This window comes from Centrocercus urophasianus, unplaced genomic scaffold, assembly GCF_019232065.1.
Source record: "Centrocercus urophasianus isolate 14NV4802_14NV808 unplaced genomic scaffold, USGS_Curo_1.0 seq_38, whole genome shotgun sequence".
Lineage (NCBI taxonomy): Eukaryota > Metazoa > Chordata > Aves > Galliformes > Phasianidae > Centrocercus > Centrocercus urophasianus.
The window spans coordinates 2646085-2655877 of record NW_024884955.1 but is presented as its reverse complement, the minus strand read 5'-3'; positions in this window follow the sequence as shown (position 1 = coordinate 2655877).

The following is a 9793-nucleotide window of genomic DNA, read 5'->3' as shown; positions in this document are numbered from 1 at the left end:
GCAGCACTCCTTTAACCATTTCCACAGTGGCAGAAGTGCTCAGTGTGGGACACACGCATCTGGATGCACATGTGGGAGCAGCACTTCTTCAGTACACAGCAGTCTCCAATAGCAAGCACGCGCCCAGAGCTTGTGTCATTTTTACACCCACTTTACATCCCACTTTTTTTGTGATTGGCATCAGGAATTGCATCCCTTCTCCCACACTGCTGACGAAAGAGCCCAGTGACCTGCAGACCTCTGGCAGGCAGAATTTAGGAAAATCACAGCACTGAGCTAAATCCATCCTGAAGTTCAAACCATCCCCTGGGGCCGAAGCTTGGCTACAAGTACTGGGCTGCCCAAAGGGACCAGAATGAAAAAAAAAAGCTCCTATTCACATTGCTGAGGTGAGGCCAGCTTGGCCAGCACTGCCTGCTCTCTTGGAGAAGGGTTGGTTGCTTATGGGCTGATTGATTATTGGTTGTTGGTTATGTGTTGGTTGGTTACTGGTTGATTGATTATTGTCTAGTTGGTTATGGGTTGAGTGGTTATTGGCTGGTTGGTTACGGGTTGGTTGGTTACTGGCTGGTTTGGTACGGGCTGGTTGGTTATTTAGGATACAGCTGTCAGCTCTTAAGGGTAAACAGTGAAGTTTGGGAAAGTTCCTTTGATCCTCAGCAAACATTACAGCCCTGCTATCAGAAATACTTTAAGCTCTGTTTTTGAAGTTACGAGTGGTATTTCCTCACTTCCAATTCCCTCAGAGACAGAATGTCAGAAGGAAAAGAAAAAAAAAGACATTAAAAAAGTAGGGTCTTAAAAAAGCATTAAAATGCTTGTAAATATTCAGCAACTAAAAAAGGAAATTGATTCATTGGTGTGTAACGGCATCTTCTTAAATTCAGGAAGAACAGAGCCTGCTCTGGTGGAGGAAGTTGGATGTTAGAACAAAGCAGCTGATGAAGAGAAGGAAAAGGGACCTTGAAGACATTTCAGAGCTGGAAAAGGTTCCAATTTGGGAGGTCGGGGATTTAATGCTTGTAAGGTCATACTACAGGCCTTGAGGAGAGGGTTCTCAAGCGCTGGTTTGCAGAGTGCCTTTAAGTGCTGTATAAATTATACAATAACCAAGGAGAGTGGGGCTGGGAGGCCTTTACCCTCATTTGAAGCTCACCCCCTCTATACTTCCTTGGAAGAAAAATCTGGCACCCAACCTGCAGCCAACCTGCATGCAGCAGATCAGGGCTGGGGGTGCTGCATACACCGTGTGGGTATCAGTGATACTGCACCACCAAATCCAGCCCCAGGGACCCCTCCCCTGGGGAAGCATCCAATGAAGCATTCATGGATTTGGGTAACACAGGACCCCACGTGCAGAGGTGGCCATGCATACTCCATGCTCCTCTCTCCCCCCACAGCTATAAGCTCCTACCTGAACCTGCAGCCCCTCCTGCTGCCCTGCAGCCTGCTGCTGCATTTGCAGTGCAGATCAAAATCAAACCCCAGGGACAGTGCAGGCAGCTCCACAAGGCAAAGGTTACAGGTGTTCCCGTGCCCCCGCAGCACTCCCAGCCCCGGTGACAGCTGATGGATGACATGCTCCAGTGTGGCTGGCAGCTTCCCTGCCCCAAGGAGTGCCAAGGTTCACTGGCATTTTTCTCCTCTGAAGTCAACCCCTGCCTGGCTGCCATTCCTGACCCCTTCAGGTCATTTTTTCCGTAATAATTTTAAAGATAAAAGGTACCAGGAGACCTCTTCTTTGAGATCCCTCAAGATCCCCTCCTCTGGGCCTCTGACTGCAAGAAAGACATGGAGACCCCAGAACGTGTCCAGAGAAAGGCAAGAGAGCTGTGAAGGATCTGGAGCACAGGTCTGGGGGAAGTGGGATGATTCAGTCTGGAGAAGAGGAGGCTCATTGCTAAAACATAACCCTTGAGAGGCCCTTTGCAGTTGGAAAGTCCCACTCTGCCACAGACAAAATATCAGGAAACTTCAGTTACATCAGCAGCTCTGGAGCAAAGCCAGAGACCCCCCTGCTGCCCACGCTGCAGCTCTGAGAGCTGGATCCTGCAGGGCACTGCTGTTGTCGTGTGTGTCCTGCACAGCACCAGTGGGCTCTCACATTTCCTGCTCAGTACGAGATCTGCAGAAAATTCCAAGTCTGTGTAGAGAAAATATCTTTTACACTGCAGATGTAAAGATGACCAAGGCTGCAGAGTTCTTTTCACTAAAGGAAGGTAGGCCAGGCAAGGAACCCAAAGGAAGAGCCTAAACATGTGAAGCTAATGAGTGCAGAAATAGCAGAGGTGTCGTAGCATGGACGTCAAGTACATGGACACCAGGGACATGGACAAAAGCACATGGACACCAATAATGTGGATACAAGCACGTGGACACCAGGAACAGACAGACACAAAAAGATGGGAAAGCACAGCCTGCACCTTTCTACAGCATCCAGGAAGGGCCAGGTCCCATCCCCCATTTTAGCACTTTCAAGTGACATGTCCATCCCTGGCTCACAAATCTCAGCTAATCAGAGCATTTCCTTGGGCCCCCGTATCTATGTTGAATCACTTTCCCCAGGCCACGCTGACTCTCCAGACCTCTCACTCAGTGCTTCCAGCAAGGGACACAACAAACTCCAGCCTAACACAGCTCCCCACAGCTCAGGCTGCTGCTGCCATCCCTCACACACAAAACCAGGCAACTGCACAGAGCCTGTGAGCTCCCACAGCACAAAGCTCCACTGTTAGATGCGTCCGCTCGCGTGGTTTAACATGCATCATCTACCATGCTGACAAAGATTAAATGAGTCATCCCTTAGCAAGCGTTCAGCTGGCCAAGCTCAATCTCGTGGGGCTCTTTGACTGTAACTCAAGCTACTTAAATCTGTTCTACATTAGACTCCCGACAGCCCGAATGGTGTAATTTAAAACATATGTCGGGGTGTAATTGCACCTTTTAATGTAGGTTCAATAAAACCCCAAGGTGATTGAAAATCCAAATGACTTGTCATGAAAAACCTCCAAACGATGTAAAAACAAGCAGCCCGCTCTTCCAGAAATCTGGCTCGAAACACAGCTCAGTTAGATCATGTCTGCCTGATACTGATCCATGGGAAAAGTTGGTCTTAGTACATGACACAGTAGCAAAGAGTTTAAATTGTCCATGTCTGGGGACTGCTCCTGGAGTCTGCAGTGAGTGCCTGCTATTGAAACCCTCATGCTGTAAATAGCCCCAGACCAACTCCAGTTCTAGCTTGTGACTGCAGCGGGAGATAAAAGTTGTGACAGCAAAACAAAAGATGCTCCACTTTCATTTCTGATTTACAGCTCAGTGAGCTGGGACTGGGGGAGGGGGCACAGAGACAGAGATAAAGAATGAAGCAGTGATTATTTCACAGACCTTTAAGCAGATTGGCCATGAAACGTGAGTTTCAGAGAGTGCAACATCTGCATCCTGGCATCTTCCATTACTGGGGGGCTCTGGTCTAACAAGAATTAGACATCAGTATTACAATGGAATAATTGTTTGACCTTCTTAACAATGAAGCTGCCTGGCTGGTGCTGGGGGTAAGAAGTGGATTTTGAGGCACACTTTTATGAATGGGGACAATCGGTCAGAGCTGTCAGGAAGGCTTTCCTTAGGATTAGCAAAGGATATCCAGAAGCGAAGGTGTTCATAGGAAACCAAATGTGGCAATGCTTCGCTTTGCAAAAAAACCAAGCAGACAAAATGCCCCACAAAAACAGCCACAAATGGTGCAAAAAGTTATGTTGTTATCTACCTTCATACCAAACGCTGCAGCAAAAAAGTAGGAAGAAGTGAATGGGGTGAAAGCAGCATACACAGGCAGCTACTGTCTGTCATCAGTACAGCAAATGGTCCCTACAATTAAGAGCACAGGCTCTGTCTAGTTTTGGCATCATTCATCCTAATGGCTGCTACCATATAATGTACAGATGCTGTAGGTGAAATTAAACCTGGAACACCAAAATGATACATCATTTTTGTCCCAGTTGCTGATGTGAAAGACATGCTCGTGCTGGAATGCAACAATTTCAGTGTTGTTCCTGTCAATCTTCAAAAGCATTGCAATTAAGAGTAATGAAAACAGTGTTAGACGATGAGCAGCAGGGACAGGTGATGCTGAAATGAATAAGCATGAAAAATCTTGGGGATTTATCTGTATCTCTCTGTCTGCAAGGAGCTGACCCTCGTGGGGTTTTTATAGATGTGGTCTTGGTTCAAGACAGGCAAGTAGGAACAGTGGGGAAAAACGTGCTGTGAGCAAGTCCATGTCTGAACAGTGGGAAACACTGGGGGCAGGGAAGGAGGAGATAAGAGATCCCTGCGGGGCTTCCCGAGCCTCAATTAACCAAGCAGTTCTCCTCACACAGAACACACGGCGTTTCCTTCCCCACTGCCCCAGTGGGTGATGATGCAGCAGGAAGCACTCGGTGTTCTCGGTGCTGCACGCTCCTGTCCACACAGTTTTTCCACGTGGGAAGCCCTAGCGAGGCCAAACAAAGGGATTTTTTCAGATTTCAGGTATGCACTGTGAGCATCACGGCCACAAACAGGGTGGGAGCAGCACCCAGCCTCTCTCCACCCAAACCTCACTGCTGCAGAGGCACAGCTGCTGCCACTACCATTGCATCTCCTTGCTCTCTGCGGTGTCCTCAGCTGCCGTTCAGCCCGTTACATCAAACACAAGATTTAGTTAATCATACATGAACAGAACACAGCCCTCTTTGTCAGAGCCCTGCAAGTGGAAAGGACTGTTCAGACAGAGGGTGGGCATCGTTTCCATTTGTGACACTACTGAGTGTCAAACATTACTTCTTTCCCTTTCATTAGCCACACCAACCCTGAGTAATGCAGTGGAAAGCCTTCACCTGCCCACCTCTATGCACAAAGATGGGGTCCCAGTGCTGTGCCTGGGCACAGGCAGGCTGAGGGTGGGTGGCACATGGCTGAGAACCCAGCATCTGTGTCTTTCCAGTGAGGGACAGCTATGCACAGTGCCAGCATGGCTGGTAGCCTTCTCCCAGTCATTAGCATCTTCACAGAACCACAGAAACTCAGAATAATGGGATCATAGAAACATGGAGAGACAGGAACATGGAATCATAGAATTATAGAAGTGGGTTGGGTTGAAAGGGACCTTAAAGATCATCAGTTGCAATCCCACACCAGATTGGGCCACACAGGGTCCATCCGTGGCCTCAGGGGACCTCCAGGGATGGGGCACCCACCGCTCTGGCAGCAGTGCTGGGGCCTCACCACCCTGTGAATAAAGAATTTCCACCTAACAACCAACCTAAATCTCCATGAAATTAAATAATTTCATTCCTCACTTCTCCCTGCATTTATTGCCTCCCTTCTTTTGCGATGGGACTTGATGCAAACTCTACCAACTACGTCACAATGTCTTTGTGTCTCCATGTCTGCTCCTGGAAACTTCAATGGATTCAGCCTGCTTGAGTGGCAGCAACTCAAGGAGTTTTCTGGCCTCTGTTGGGACAAAAGCCCAATGTGTTCCATAGACACAGCTTACACTTTCTTTGGTTCAGCTCATGGGAAAACCCAAGACCCATAAGTGAACGCGGAGACCCAAAAGATCAATTCCCTACGCTCCCATCATTTTCCAAAATAAAATACTAGAAATCAACCAGTGTTGCCTGGACTGGTAAATGACCACAGGCTGCCCTGTGTGGGCCGACCTGCTGTCGTCTTGGGACCTCCAACAGCAAGAAGAAATGTGTGTAGGCAGAATTCCACAGCCAGCTTCACGATTCACATAATGTGATGGGAAAACATAGGGAGAACCTATATGCTGTGTCCCCAACAGCCTGCCTGAGAGAGACCCAGAGGTTGTGTGCATTGTGCATATTGCAGACTTTGCTTTTAGTTTCTCTAAGTGCAGTACATGCCTCTTTGAGTGCTAACAACTGAACACACCACACAGAACCGAGCAATTAAAAGAGGACATTCCACCAGCCAAGGGTTTAATTGGTAGCCATTAAGTACAGTGCAGAACTAATCAAGCAGCTTTAGATTTGCAGCTATTCCCTCCGCCCCACACAGTGGGAAGAACCGGAGAACGCAATGGGATGTGGGCACAATTTGTTGGTGCCACCCATACCGTGGGCTGTGATGGAAACAGCCCAGGTTTGGGTTCGTGCTCTTTGGAAGAGTCTCAAGGGAAAGAGCGGAGTGAAGCTCTCTGAAGAATCAGGCAAGATTCCCATTGTGGAGAAAATTCCCTAGCAGATTTGTTACCACAGTAGGCATGGATGTCATCTCTAATGCACAGAGGAGAGCATTTTGGGGTCTGGAGGAGGGCAGAGCTGAGCACTGGTGCTTCTGGGGGGACCCATGGACATGGGCTGGCTCTGAGCAGGGAGCCCAGGGCTGCTGACACAGCACCGCCTTTCAAATGTAAACAACTGCCCATGGTCCAGGAAAGCATTTCACAGAGCCCAGCCCAAATATTAAAAGAAGAAATCTCCCCTCCCTCTCAAATCTCACTGCAGAATCTCAATTTAATTTTAATTTTCATCACTTTAATGAACTCTGGCGTTTCCCATCTGCCTTTTGTTTTCTGGACCACGGGGTACATTTCAAGGTGTTTGTTTCCCCGCCCCCCCTTTGTGAGAATAAATGCACTTTGAAAAATGTCAGCAGAAAAGGAAGCCTGGAGCAGCTCATGGGGCGCTGCAGGACGTGCTGAGGGCCCAGGAGCGAGCAGCCCTGGCAGGGCGCCCCGTCCCACCCACCCCTGCCCGCGTCCCTTTTTGAATCGCCCTTTGTTTGCTGCAGACTCACTCTAGTGGTTTCTCACACCACGAATTAAGCCCTGATTTATCCAAACCTGGCCCAGAGGGCCTCTGGCTCCCCGCCAGAACATACATCGCCTTTCTCTTTATTTGCTCTTCCTTTCTCAGTCTCTCTCTCCCTTCAGGCTCCCGTAATTATTATTAAAAACAACAACAAAAACACAACAGAACACACATTTTGCTGATTAAAGTACTCACTTTCATGTCAATACATTTGTTTTTGACTGCCTTTGGGGTCAGAAGGAAGTACAAATCATTTTGGATCTAAAGGGAGCTGAGAGAGGGCAAAGGAGAAAAAGAGATATTACAAAACATTCCTTTGGTACTGGTACTCAGGCACTGATATTGGGCAATGTTGGATTATTTGGGAATATTCATATTGTGGAAGGAAATGGCATTTGAATGCAGTGATTTCTAGTTTTATTTCTTTGTATGATTTGCCATAGCTTTAAATTGGACATGGTTTGGTGGACGTGGTGGGGATGGGTTGGACTTGATGAGCTTCGAGGTCTTTCCAAACTAATGCTTTTGTGATTCCTCTGAAACAACGCAGACCCTGCTTGTAAAGAGTATGGAAAGAAAATAGCTACATTAAATAGCCTCAAGGCAACAGAAGGGCGATGGTGTCTTTGTCCAAATTCGGTGTCGAAGGTCTTTTAAAATCAATTTACACTGAAAACGCATTCCATTCCTCTCCTCCCTGTCCAGAGATCAGCAGCAGTCACAGGGCACTCAGCCTAGCGTGGGCTGGAGATCAGAACATGGCTCTGACACGAGCACCAGGCAATTATCACAGGACATTGCACTCAGGGAAAGTGCTCATGTGATTGGGATTTAACAGACGATTAAATAACACCGGCATTTCTGACAACTAATGAAGAAACTGTGATTAAAGGATCCAGAAAAACTCATTTTTCTTCCCAGTTCCAATGCCAACTGCCAGGAATTTCCCTACCATTAATCCAGATGTTCAACCAAAGCCAACCAGAACAACTCCAAGGGGAATGGGACGGTCCTGTCCTAAAGGAGCCAGCCCTTAAGAAGCTCAGCATGGGAAGTTGCCTTGTGCCTTGGACTTCATCAAAAGGGCTCCAGCCACACGATTCACATCTCCAGATTTCAGTGCACCTTTGAGGTTTCCCCCAAGCCACAACCACAGCACACCTCTCATCCCCAGCAGCCGCTCACCGGCCCCTCTGGCCCCACTGTGCCTAGTGCTGCTACACTGCCCTGCCTCATCCCTCACTTGCAGAGCAGCCTGGGCATGGCAGATAGCAGACCCACTCCTGACACTCAGAGCATCTCTCTGGTGGCATCAGATCCAGGCTTGTGGCTTCCCTGATCTTCATCTCTTTGTTCCTCTCCATCTCACCTCAAGTAATTTCTATCTGCAGAGGAGGAAGGTGACTGCAGCTGCAGTGATGTTGCTAGAGAATCGTTGAGTTAAAGAGCATGGGGCTAGTAAGTGACTAATTACAAGTCCCAAGAGAGAAGCTGGTAGTTTTTTAACGCAGACTTTTCAAGGGATTGGAACTAGCTGATCTTTGAGGTCCCTTCCATCTCCAGCCATTCTATGACTCCATGATTAAACAAGCTCTGTAATCCCAGCAAGCTGGTTTCTCCAATATACATTATTTTACCCATGTGCACATTTCCCAGCCATCCCATGGCAGCCTAACAGCAGTTTGGGGCTGTGCATCCGAACAGCGTCAAGCTCTGCTCATCCCTGAGGCCACGCATGCACTCAGAACCAGCACCACAAAGACATTTCCCAGAAACAGTGTCTTCTGGGAACCTGAAAGACAGAATGGAAACTGTTGATCAGAACAAGCAGCTGTACATCCCCGGAGGCGACATCCGATGCAGAAGGGCTGCTGCCTGACACTGTGTTTAGGTTGGGTGGATTTATGAGCTCCTCTGATAACTGCTATCTGCAGCATCAGTCTCTGCCCCTTCGCTGGAATTTCTCACGGTTTGCTGTTCCCAGCTCTGAGCACCTCTGGAAGGATCCTGCTGTAGCTTTGTCATCGTGCACATTCAAAAAGGTGGAAATCAAGGTCTGATGGCACCTTGTGAACTTTTAAAGGCTCCATTGGTCTCAAAAGTCTGATAAGCTGAGTGGCAGCAGCTGCTCAGTCGGTAGCTGACACAGTTGTGCATGGCAGAGCAGCAGCGTGTTGCACAGCGCTCAGTCCTGGTGTCATTCACAGCTCCTAGATCCAAGTGATCAGGGTGACTGGGAGCAGACTCCCCAGGAGCACTATTTGCATTTTGGAATCCCAAAGTCCCCGAGGCGTTATCTCAAGCTGCAGAGCACCATAAATCAGCGGGGCCCTTCCCGGCAGTCAGCTTTGATACGGCCCTCCCCCTCCCCAACCCATGCCCTACGGGAAGAAAAACCCTCAGCCATCTCACCCTTGTAAACGGCTCAGGATACAAGAGGAGAACAAAAGATATCTGGTTACTCACAAGCTGTGTGACACTTCCCTGCTGAACAGAGGATAACATCACACAGTGGTTAAGACATGTCTGCTTCACCTACACCGAGTCTCCTACAGATTGTCTTTAAAGTATATACACCATGCACAGCGGTTATTTAATCAACACTGCTACTTCACATCACATCTTCTGATCATTCTGCAAATCATTTTGAAGTCGGCTGCTTCATTCATTACATTTATTACAGAGATGGGTAAACTGTAGTATGGGGTGCAGCAGAGGAAAGATTGTACGTAACCCAACATCGCTGTCAGAAGCACAAACTAAATGATTCTGTGATGAGCTCCTGAGCCTTGGGGACAGAGCTCCAATTTTTCTGATTTACACCAGAGTCAACTCTCTGCTCAGCAGAAACCAGCAGCATATATACATATATACATGTACATTTAAAAGCACCAGAATCAGTGGGAGTCGAGTATTAGGACAGACAGTAGCCACAAGATATCTGATGGAGTGACAGCTTGACATTT